At 42.1% G+C, this 9,840-nt stretch overlaps 2 non-coding genes across 2 annotated transcripts; one reads left to right on the forward strand and one right to left on the reverse strand.

The window, feature by feature from the left end:
• Positions 1–5,878: 5,878 nt before the first annotated feature.
• TRNAM-CAU lies at positions 5,879–5,950 on the reverse strand. Its single transcript has one exon. It is a non-coding gene; the product is annotated as a tRNA-Met (tRNA).
• Positions 5,951–6,897: 947 nt separating this feature from the next.
• On the forward strand, positions 6,898–6,970 carry TRNAR-UCG. The gene has a single exon. It is a non-coding gene; the product is annotated as a tRNA-Arg (tRNA).
• The last annotated feature ends 2,870 nt before the right edge of the window (positions 6,971–9,840 follow it).

Below are 9,840 nucleotides of genomic sequence, written 5' to 3' on the forward strand. Positions count from 1 at the left end.
CCTCCATGCAGCTGTCCAGAAACCACCATCTCTCATCTTATAGACCTCCATTGCCCTGACACTACATGAAATGTGAGGAGTTTCTATGATGCTATGATTCTATGACCTTGCTGCCTTACCTGGACCCAGGCCCCTACCCCTGTGACATTCCTCCTCTGGAGACTGACTTCTCTTTCCCAAACCCCTGATGATACATGCTGAGGGAAGATTGTACCCTCAGTAGACTGTTCTTGGAACACTCTCCACCCACCTACCCAACCACCAGTTTTTGTCTCAGGAGGAAGAATTCCTATTTATGACTCTACCTGCTGCCCAGCTCTCTGTATCATTCTTTCTCATCTCCACTGCTGTTGCTCTCACCGAACCTGCACAGTTCACAGCCCAAGGACATCTGCAGAAGACTTTGGTGGCTCTTCAGGAAAGTAATAGCAGGTTTGGATGTAGAAAACTATCCCAGCTGGAATAATTAGCACAGAGGCTGACATGTAGTAGGTGCTTTATAAATGTTTATTGACTATCAACTTAAGATCTTGAGTTGCCCTGGCTAATATTTATGAAGAAGAATCTTTATTATCACTTTATTTTGCTGTTTAATTAAAAATATTCTACATTGAACCAAGATGTCCTCTGGTTATCAGGTTTAAAAATAATACACACTGGTGAGGGCTCTTGAGATATGGTTTTGATGGGGCAGTTAGTTGGTACCAGCCCTGGAGTCAGGAGAACCTGAGTTCCAATCCGGCCTCAGACACATAACACTTACTAGCTGTGTGACCCTGGGCAAGTCACTTAACCCCATTGCCTAGCCAAAAAAAAGATGAGATATGATTTTGAAGAGATGTTGACCCTTGAACCTGGGGGAGTTTTGAGGGACCCTGGTGGGGGGTGGGGAGGGTGACTCAGGTGCTACATATAAATGGTCAATTATTATTATAGTTACTCTATTACTGAGTAAATTCTCCAAATCTACGTAAACTTCCCTCTTTCACTTTCTGCATTATTCACGGATGCAGCCTTTTCCCAGCTTATGTCCACAGAATAAAAGAACTGAGCATTATCAAAAATATTTTATGTCAACAGACAGCACATTGAAAAATACCAACAAGATTTTCTAGTGTTAAGTATACCAGTGCACATGAGAGAACACAACTGCTAAAGAACTAATTAAAATATATAGATATTGCAAAAAAGAAAAGAAAAGAAACAACTTAAAGCATAGGAAATTTACATCCCTTTCTGACTATAGCTTTTCTCCTAGTAGCACCCTTTTTACTGTTTCAAAGGAACACGTCTTTTGGGGAAACTAACCCAGTGAAGTCCCTTCAGAATTGCTTAATCAAAGTTTCCAATGGTGACAGCGGTCAAATGGCTTGAACACAGAAGGACCACATATGACACTCTCCTTTGCAAGCATGTCTTCTTGAGTTCCCCTCTCCCCCCAAAGACAAATTAAGTCAACAATCCTACCATCCATTCCTATGAGGTGCCTTGCCTGAAAGATGTAAATGTTGCTCTAAATGAAAAAGTGCAGAGTGTGATGGATTTTATGTGTTTGTTTTTGCTTTTATAAAGTCTGAACAAATTACTGGATTCAAAATCCAGATATCTAGCCAAAATATCCCAACTTGACCAGCATTCCTTGGTTCTTATGATCCTTAGACTTGTCACCACCATCCCACCACCCCCGGGATCTGGAGAGTGGGGAGATGTCTCTACCCAGAAGAGAAAGGAGTGGGCAGACTCTTAAGACCCAGATTTCTCCATAGCACCAACTGTCCTAGCTGACCCCTAAAGTGCCTGAATAAAGCACCCTGGTCTTGTTTTTCATTCTGAAATCTCTCAATGTCCATTGATCCCGGAGCCAGGGAGCCATTAGGGATAGGAGGACCGGGTTATATGTGAATAAGCACACCCAGGAGCAATCGTGTCTAGTGAAGACAGCCATTATTTTATTTTCTGGGTTCTACCTCCTTGAGCCAAGGAAGTTTGTTCAGACCACTGGGCTCCTTTCCCAGAGGCTATACGTCACAAGCGTCCTCTGCAGATGTGACTCTTAAAAATATTTCATTTTTCACATTATTGCATCAAAGACAAATGGACAAAGAACAGAGATTTCAAATATAGACTGTAAACTCCTTGTGGGCAGGGGTTGTTTTTGTCTGTGTTCCCAGCATTTAGCAAAGTGTGTGGCACTCCAATAAGTGCTTTTAATAAATGCTTTTGGGCTTTGGCTGAAGAGAGGCAGCCAAGACCACCCTGTTTTAATAAGCTGCTGGCCTTATTACTAAAATGATTAAATTACCCAGAAACTGTGTCTCACGAATTTTTTTATTCATCACCGTTATGACTATGACAAAATCAGAGCCTTTTCACTCTAAATTCTTAAAAAAGGAGCTTCCCTCAATTGGGTCCATGTGGAGAATTTCTCCACAAGGAGCATTCTCTGTTAGGGCTCTGGCGGTGATCCAACTCTCCCTTTTACCAGTAAGTAAATTTTATCTGGGTAAGCATATATGTGTCTATATGTCTGTTTTTAGTGTTTGCGCTGCAGCTTCTTTCTAATTTTCACTCTCACAGGGAAGCAATCATGAGGTAGATGTGTCTACTTGAAAAAATTCCTTTGAAGTAAGCCATATGGGGATGAGAGAGAGAAAACCTGTGTACACAGTAAAGGGCCACCAGGGAAATTTGGGGTATTATGGATATGAAACCAATTGCTGGTGAGCCCCAAAAGCACTAGCAATATATTCTGAATTTCCTGCAGGAGTGGGTTTTCAAACAGTGAAATCCAAGCCAATATTCTGTAAGAGAATCTCTAAAGCTACAATCCTTGCTTTCAAGCTTTTGGGGTTACATATAAATTAAGCTGTGTGTGTAAGGAACTCTTTAAGTAAAGGTGTAGAGGTGTGTACAACTGCCCAAGAGAGCCCTGAGGCCCTATTCTTAGCGTTTGCAGGATCTTGCTGTCAGGTAAAGTGAGTAAATTTAAGTGAGATATTAAAGCAAGTAGTTTTTAATCCCAACTTTTGGATTTCTAGGTCCCTAAGGCTCTGTTCCATTTGTCTCTGTGTCTGTTTGCGTAAGGTTTTCTAAGATTAGCTTGGAACTGGAAAAGCAGGGTGAGTCTCTCCAAGGAGCTGGTTTTGGAGGGGGAACCAGGGAGTGGGTTATCTCTCTGAGCACTCCCTTAAAGTAAAAGGCCCAGTTTTTACAAAGGGGACCAGAGCTGGACCCTTCAAGGGCTGATGAGAGAAAGCTACCTTTGATTTTTTTTAACAGTCAAGTGAATCAAAATTCAAATTCGTCTAAAGTGAAACTAAACAGCCACGAAAGGGATTTTTTTCCCTGTGCCCAAAGAAGGGAAGACAAAAGGAAAGGCCAGCGCCAAGTGTGGCAGCGACAGGCCTTTCTGAAGAGGATCCAGGTTAAGGACCGTGCTGGTGACCACGTGTTTTTGCATGACACCAGAAGTTCTGAGGCTCAGTATGACATCATGAACTATTTGTTATTCGAACGATATTGTGCTATAAGAAACGATGAGCAGGCGGATTTCAGAAAAACCTAGAAAGACTTACATGAACTGATGCAGAGTGAAGTGAGCAGAACCAGGAGAACACTGTACACAGTAACAATAGCACTGTTCAATGACCCACTAGGCTTAGCTCTTCTCAGCAATACAATGATCCAAGACAATTCCAAGAGACTCATAATGGAAAATGCTATCTACATCCAGAGAAAGAACTATGGAGTCTGAACGCAGATGGAAGAATACTCTTTTCATTTTGTTGTTGTTGTTGTCTTTTTCTTTCTTGTGGTTTTGTTCTGATTCTTCTTTCATGACATGACTAATGTTGAAATGTGTTTAACATCATTGTACATGTATAACCTATATAAAATTGCTGGCTCTTGGGGAGAGAGGAGGAGAAGGAGGGAGGGAGAAAAATTTGGAACTCAAAATTTTACGAAAATGAATGTTAAAAACTATCTTTACAAGTAATTTGAAAACAATAAAATACTATTAAGGAAAAAAATAAAAAGAAAATAAGACTGAAGCTTTGGTGCATATGGGCTAGTTTATCCCCAGTGCTCCACTTGGTCAAGTTTTCACCATTCCTAAGGAAGCCATAGTGTGGGGCTTGTTTGAGCCAGACTCCCCATGCTGTGTGCAGTGAGAGCTGTGGCTCTGGATCCAGGAAAACCCCACAGGAGTGGCATCCCAGGTGCTGCTTTGATTGCCTTCCACTCCAGAGGGAGAGATTTCCAAATAAATGACGTAATCTAGTTGCCTCCACAAACCTGGGCTCTTCTCAGTAGAGAGAATATTAATTGATGAGGGGTCAACTGCAGGAAAATCTCATTGAGTTGAATGAATGGGCTAAAACAGAAAATGAGTTCCATCAGGGACAAGTGAAAATTTAAAGAAAAACAAAAACAACTGCATTCATCAGATAAGGGACTCTACCATAATTTAATGTTTTCATTTCCTGAGCATGTGTTTTTAGCCAAAAGCTCCCCCCCCTTCCTGGCATTCTCAAGATGATTATTGGAAAACAAAAATGGAATCTTTGTACGAAAAAAAAAAAACCCCAAACCAACCAAACTTATTTCACTATCTACTCCTATCTTTCATCACAGTATGATTCAGAAAAGGTCTGGAGAAGAGCTACTAGAGAATTTCAGTTTCTAATCCATTATTAGTGAATAGAAATATTTGTTCCCCCATGTATTTAGTTGATGTGAATCAGAGATGAAGCTGTATTCCTCTATTAATGAGGTATTCACATCCAATGATCCCCTGAAAAGAGTTCTACCACTTCTTTTTCTGCTGAAATGGACTGACTGACACGATGAGATTGCAAAAAATAGTTTGACTATCATTCCTAAGGCAGGTCTGGTAGCAGCCAACAGTAAAAGAACCTGACCCCTGAGAAGGTTCTTGTGAGGAAGGAGAGGGTTTCTATCTCATGGCTCTTCCTCTCTGCCACCAACCAGAGCACCCAAGAAGTGATACCCTTTCCAAGAGTCAGAAAGACAATACAAAAGAGCTTGAAGTAGAGTTGAAGCAGACGCTGATACAAGGAGTGTGACCTCTGGTTGAAAAGAAGAAAGCCCGCTGTGGAGTCAAGAAAACTAGTCCTTGCAATAAGGGTTTAGATTGCAAAGAGGACTGATTATATAAAGGGAGAAAGGGCTTTGAGGCCTCCCAGGACTGGAGAAGCAAGGAGCTTTGGTCGTGTTCCCTACTTAGAATAGTCTAAGATTATGCCCACTCATTCCATGAGGGTCTCGGGTATTTGTGGGAAAGTGTGACACAATTTTCTGAGGGGAATGATTTGTAAAAACTATGTTTTACTATTTTATTTTTAGCAAAAAAAAAAACCAAACAGTAAAACTTTGCTATAAAAAATGCTTGTTGACTTGATTTGGGGATGTGGTTGTCAACCTCTGGGAACAAAGCATACCTTTAATAAATAATTTTAAATTGATTCTGTGCTGTAATCTGGGAAAATAACATCTCCACGCAGGTCGGGTACTAACTAGCTTACATCTCCTACAGTGGTGAGTGTAATGGCGTTTTGCAGTTCCCTGGAGAGACTGAGGACCGTGGGTGCCCGCTCCCCACACAAACATTAAGTGTCTGCCAGTTTGGTGAAAACCAAACTGTGGTGCACCACAAGGAAGACTGTCTTGTGATAGGGCCCTGACAAGGCCACCTGCAAAGCTCTGCTCCGCAGCAGCTCGGCCTTTTTTTTTTTCCTTTTATCTTTATTTTTTTTCCCCCCCCCCCCCCCCCCGGGATCTTTCTTGCTTTATTTTCCTTCCGCTACAGCATTCAGCACTACTTAAACTAATATGTATCAATTTTTCAAAATTCGTCTAGCAGAGGGTGGTTTCGATCCACCGACCTCTGGGTTATGGGCCCAGCACGCTTCCGCTGCGCCACTCTGCTTGGCGAAAGTATACTCTTTGAATACAGCCCTATCACCGACTACACACAGACTGAGAAAAAATCTATTGTCTAGTTACGGTGGGTCTTCTGGGAAGCAGCCTGAGAGACTCCCTACCCCCGTCCTTTCCATTTCACTCTGCTAGTCGAAAGAATGAACCGTGTTTTCCAAGGTCACGAGCAAAAAGTTTACGCTTCCTGGGATGACCCTCGGGCTGTGGGAGAATGGCATCACAATAATAGATCCTGTGAGTTCGAAGCGGTTCAAGTCAGAGCTCTGCACCTGCTTCGCATTGGATTTTCTTAATTTTGCTCCTTTGCTCACAAACCCCTCCCATAGCTCTTGTATGAGATGATTTAACGGTCAGTAGATGTAAACTCCTCCTCCAACCAATCAATCAATGAATCAAGAAGCATTTATTAAGGGCTTAGCACGTGCAAGATAACAACAACAGTCAGTATTTATTTGTCTGCTTTAAAGTTGGTATGCACCTGCTCAGAGGAGGAAGGTAAGTGACCTGCCCCAGGTTGCACAGCTGTACTTATGTCCAAGGCAGGGTTTGATGCGTCTAGATTTCATGGATTCCAAATTCCACACGCTATTATCCAATGCACAAAATCGAAAAGGTGGCAGGCATTGGCGTGATTCGACTGTCTCTCTTTGTTGACCGAAGAACAGCCTGGTCAAATTCCGCAAGCCTCCTAGAGAGTATGGCTGCCGGACCGTGGGGTTTCTGGCCATAGTAACTCTGAACTGGAAAGGAATTTCCTGCCTCCAGAAGCGGGTATGTGTTTACAGGGAGACGGTTCATGTACAGTGGCTTCCATTTAGAGGAGACATTCACCTTTATTATTTTCATAATTTCTCAGCATCTGCTGTTTAAGGAAAAAAAAAAAAAGAGTCTTTGTACTGTATTTTCAAAGTCTCCAACAGCCCTTGTTCTCACAGCGACCACGTGGCCTAATGGATAAGGCGTCTGACTTCGGATCAGAAGATTGAGGGTTCGAATCCCTTCGTGGTTGTGTTTTTTTCTGTCTTACTAATTTCAGTTCCTCACCCGATTACCAGAGGGGAGCTGGAGCTGGAGCTGGGGTGGGGAGAAGCTGGTGAAGATTACAGAACCCCTTTTTTTTATGCAATCTCTGCACCATTTCCTTACCCACTGGGCAGAAGCCCTCTCAGCCAGATGAGCTAGCAATATGGGGGACTCATTGCTCTGAATGCCCCTTTTCGAAGGAAGACACTACTCTCAAAGGCTTTCAGCCCCAATCTGCAGAGATAGAAAATTTCCATTTCATCAATGTCTGATCCACAAGTTCTTGGGAAGCTCATTACCCATGGATACTGCTGCTTTTTAAAGGGAATATATCCCACTCTAGAGGCGCTGTGTGGATAATAGAGCCAGATGCGAAACCTGGAAGACCTGAGTTAGAGTCAGGCCTTTGACATATATATATATACTGGCTGTGACTCTGGGCAAATCTCTTAACCTCCCAGTTCTCTAGGAAACTCACTAAGACTTTAAACTGTATAAAAGATACCAACAGGCATTCGAATTATGATGATCAATGGATTTACAGGTCCAGTCCCTCTGCCAATCCTATTCCAATGGTTTCAGAAAGTTTCTTAAATAAGAAGGAAGCATCATGTAGGAAAGGACTCTACTATTATCTAATATCGATTTGATTTTAGTGGAAAGGGACCAGATCTGTAACTTCATTGGTGGAGGGAATTCCCAAGTTGAGAAAACTCCCCCTACAATTCAGGTTGACAAATTATCTAGAATTTGAACCCGGATCTTCCCATCTCAGTGACCAGGATGCCTGAGATGATTGCCTACTGTCTGCTGAGATAGAAAGCTTGGAAGAAACACCGTCTCTGGTCTTTTGTGTCTTCCAGTGTAGGAGGACAGAACGCAGCTATACAATAGACCAGTGCAGTCCCCGGCTGATTCCCCTAGACCTGGCCCTCAGGAGACCCTGCCCTCTTTCAAACAGAGGGAAGTTATTTCACTAAGTTTTGGGATTCTCCTCAGAGCTGAACTGCCTTGATTCGAGGGTGATACAGTCCTCACTTCTATATCTAGCTAGTCGCAGACCATGCTCCATCAGTCCCATCCACCCATTCACCAGGACATCAATTAGTCAATCAGCAAGCATTTGTTAAACTCTTATTATGTGCCAGGCACTGTACCAAGTTCTTGGGATGCAAAGAAAGGCAAAAATAGTCCCTGACCTCAAGGAGCTCATATTCCAAGGGGAAATAATAATAATAATAATAATAATAGTTTGCATTTACATAGCCCTTTGAGCATTTCTTTAAAAATGTCATTTGATCTTTCACAACCCTGGGAAGTAGGTGCCATTATAATCCCCATTTTACAGATAAAAAAAACAAACTGAGGCAGACTGATGTTAAGTAATTCACCCACTGTGATACAGCTCATAAGTGGCGGAGATCAAATTTGAACTGAGGTCTTCCTGACTTGAGTGTTTCACTCTATCCAGCAAACGCTGTAAATATATAGATATGTGAAGAATATGTAAAAGCAAAGTGCATGGCATCTTGCCATCTGCCCTCCTCCACTGGTACCATTCTCTTCTCTGATCCCATCTCCTCTTCAATTTCATGGTCAAGGAATGATAACCTAAAATTAATACCACCACTGCTACAGGAAAAGGCATAACAGTGCCCTGCCCTCCTTACAGTTCTTTCCACCAGCCTTGACCAAAGCTGCCTTTCCTGACCACCACTGTCTAAAGTGTGTTGTATGAGACACCCAGGTGAATGTAAGCCCCTTCAGGGCAGGAATATCTCACTTTTATCATTGTGTTCCTAGAACTTAGCACAGTGCCTGGCACATAGTAGGGGGTTTAACAAATGCCCATTGCTTGAGTGATTGAATGGAATGAATTAAATACTCTAAGGTCACCTGAGTTCACACCCAAATTCTGACATTTACTAGTTGTGTGATGATGGCAAACATAGTATAGTACAAAGGGCTTGGTGTCAAAGAACCTGGTTGTGAATCCAGTTGTAAGGGTGGAGTTATGACCTGGGGAATCCTGGATTAATTTGATGAGATCGAGTTGGTGAGATTACAGGATATTTGGAGGCGTGTGAAGGACACCACCCCAAGAGGGTGTAGGCACACTCATTGGCACTTTGCTGATGAGACACAGGGAATTGCAGCTGATTACCTGACTAGAACCCAGGAAGTGATTCATCAGACTGTCTTGGTCTCCATCTTTCTGTCTCTTTCCCTCTGTCTCTCTGTCTCTCTCTGTCTCAATCTTTGTCTCTGTGTCCACCTGTCTGTCTCTCTATCTTTCAACAGACCAGTTTGAAGCAGAGTGGGAAAAAAGAAAGTCATTAAACTCAGAGCCTTAGATCAGGGAAGAAATCTTTCCCTAACAGCTGTTTAATAGTACAGGCAGGTGGAGCAGAACTAGGAAAGCTTTGTACACAATAACAGCAATATTGTACAATGATCAACGGTGAATGACTTAGCTCTTCACAGCAATTCAATGATCTAAGACCAAAGGACTTGGGATGAAAAAATGCCGTCCACCTCCAGAGAAAGAACTGATGGAGTCTGAATGAAGGGCAAAACATAGTATTTTTCATTTTCTTTTTTGGGTTGGTTTTTTTGTCTGTTTTCCTTCACAACATGACTAATATGAAAATATTTTGCATGATTGCACATGTATAATCTGTATCAAATGGCTTACCCTCTCAAGGAAGGGGAGGGGAGGAGAGGGAAAGAGAGAGAAAATTTGGAACTCAAAATTTTAAAAAACAAATGTTAAAAATTGGGTTTTTTAACATGCAATTGGGAAAGATAAAATATTATTTTAAAAATAATTTTTTTTTAAAAGATCACAGATACATG

Source organism: Vombatus ursinus, unplaced genomic scaffold (genome assembly GCF_900497805.2).
Source record: "Vombatus ursinus unplaced genomic scaffold, bare-nosed wombat genome assembly UNPS02000749.1, whole genome shotgun sequence".
In the NCBI taxonomy this organism is placed as follows: domain Eukaryota; kingdom Metazoa; phylum Chordata; class Mammalia; order Diprotodontia; family Vombatidae; genus Vombatus; species Vombatus ursinus.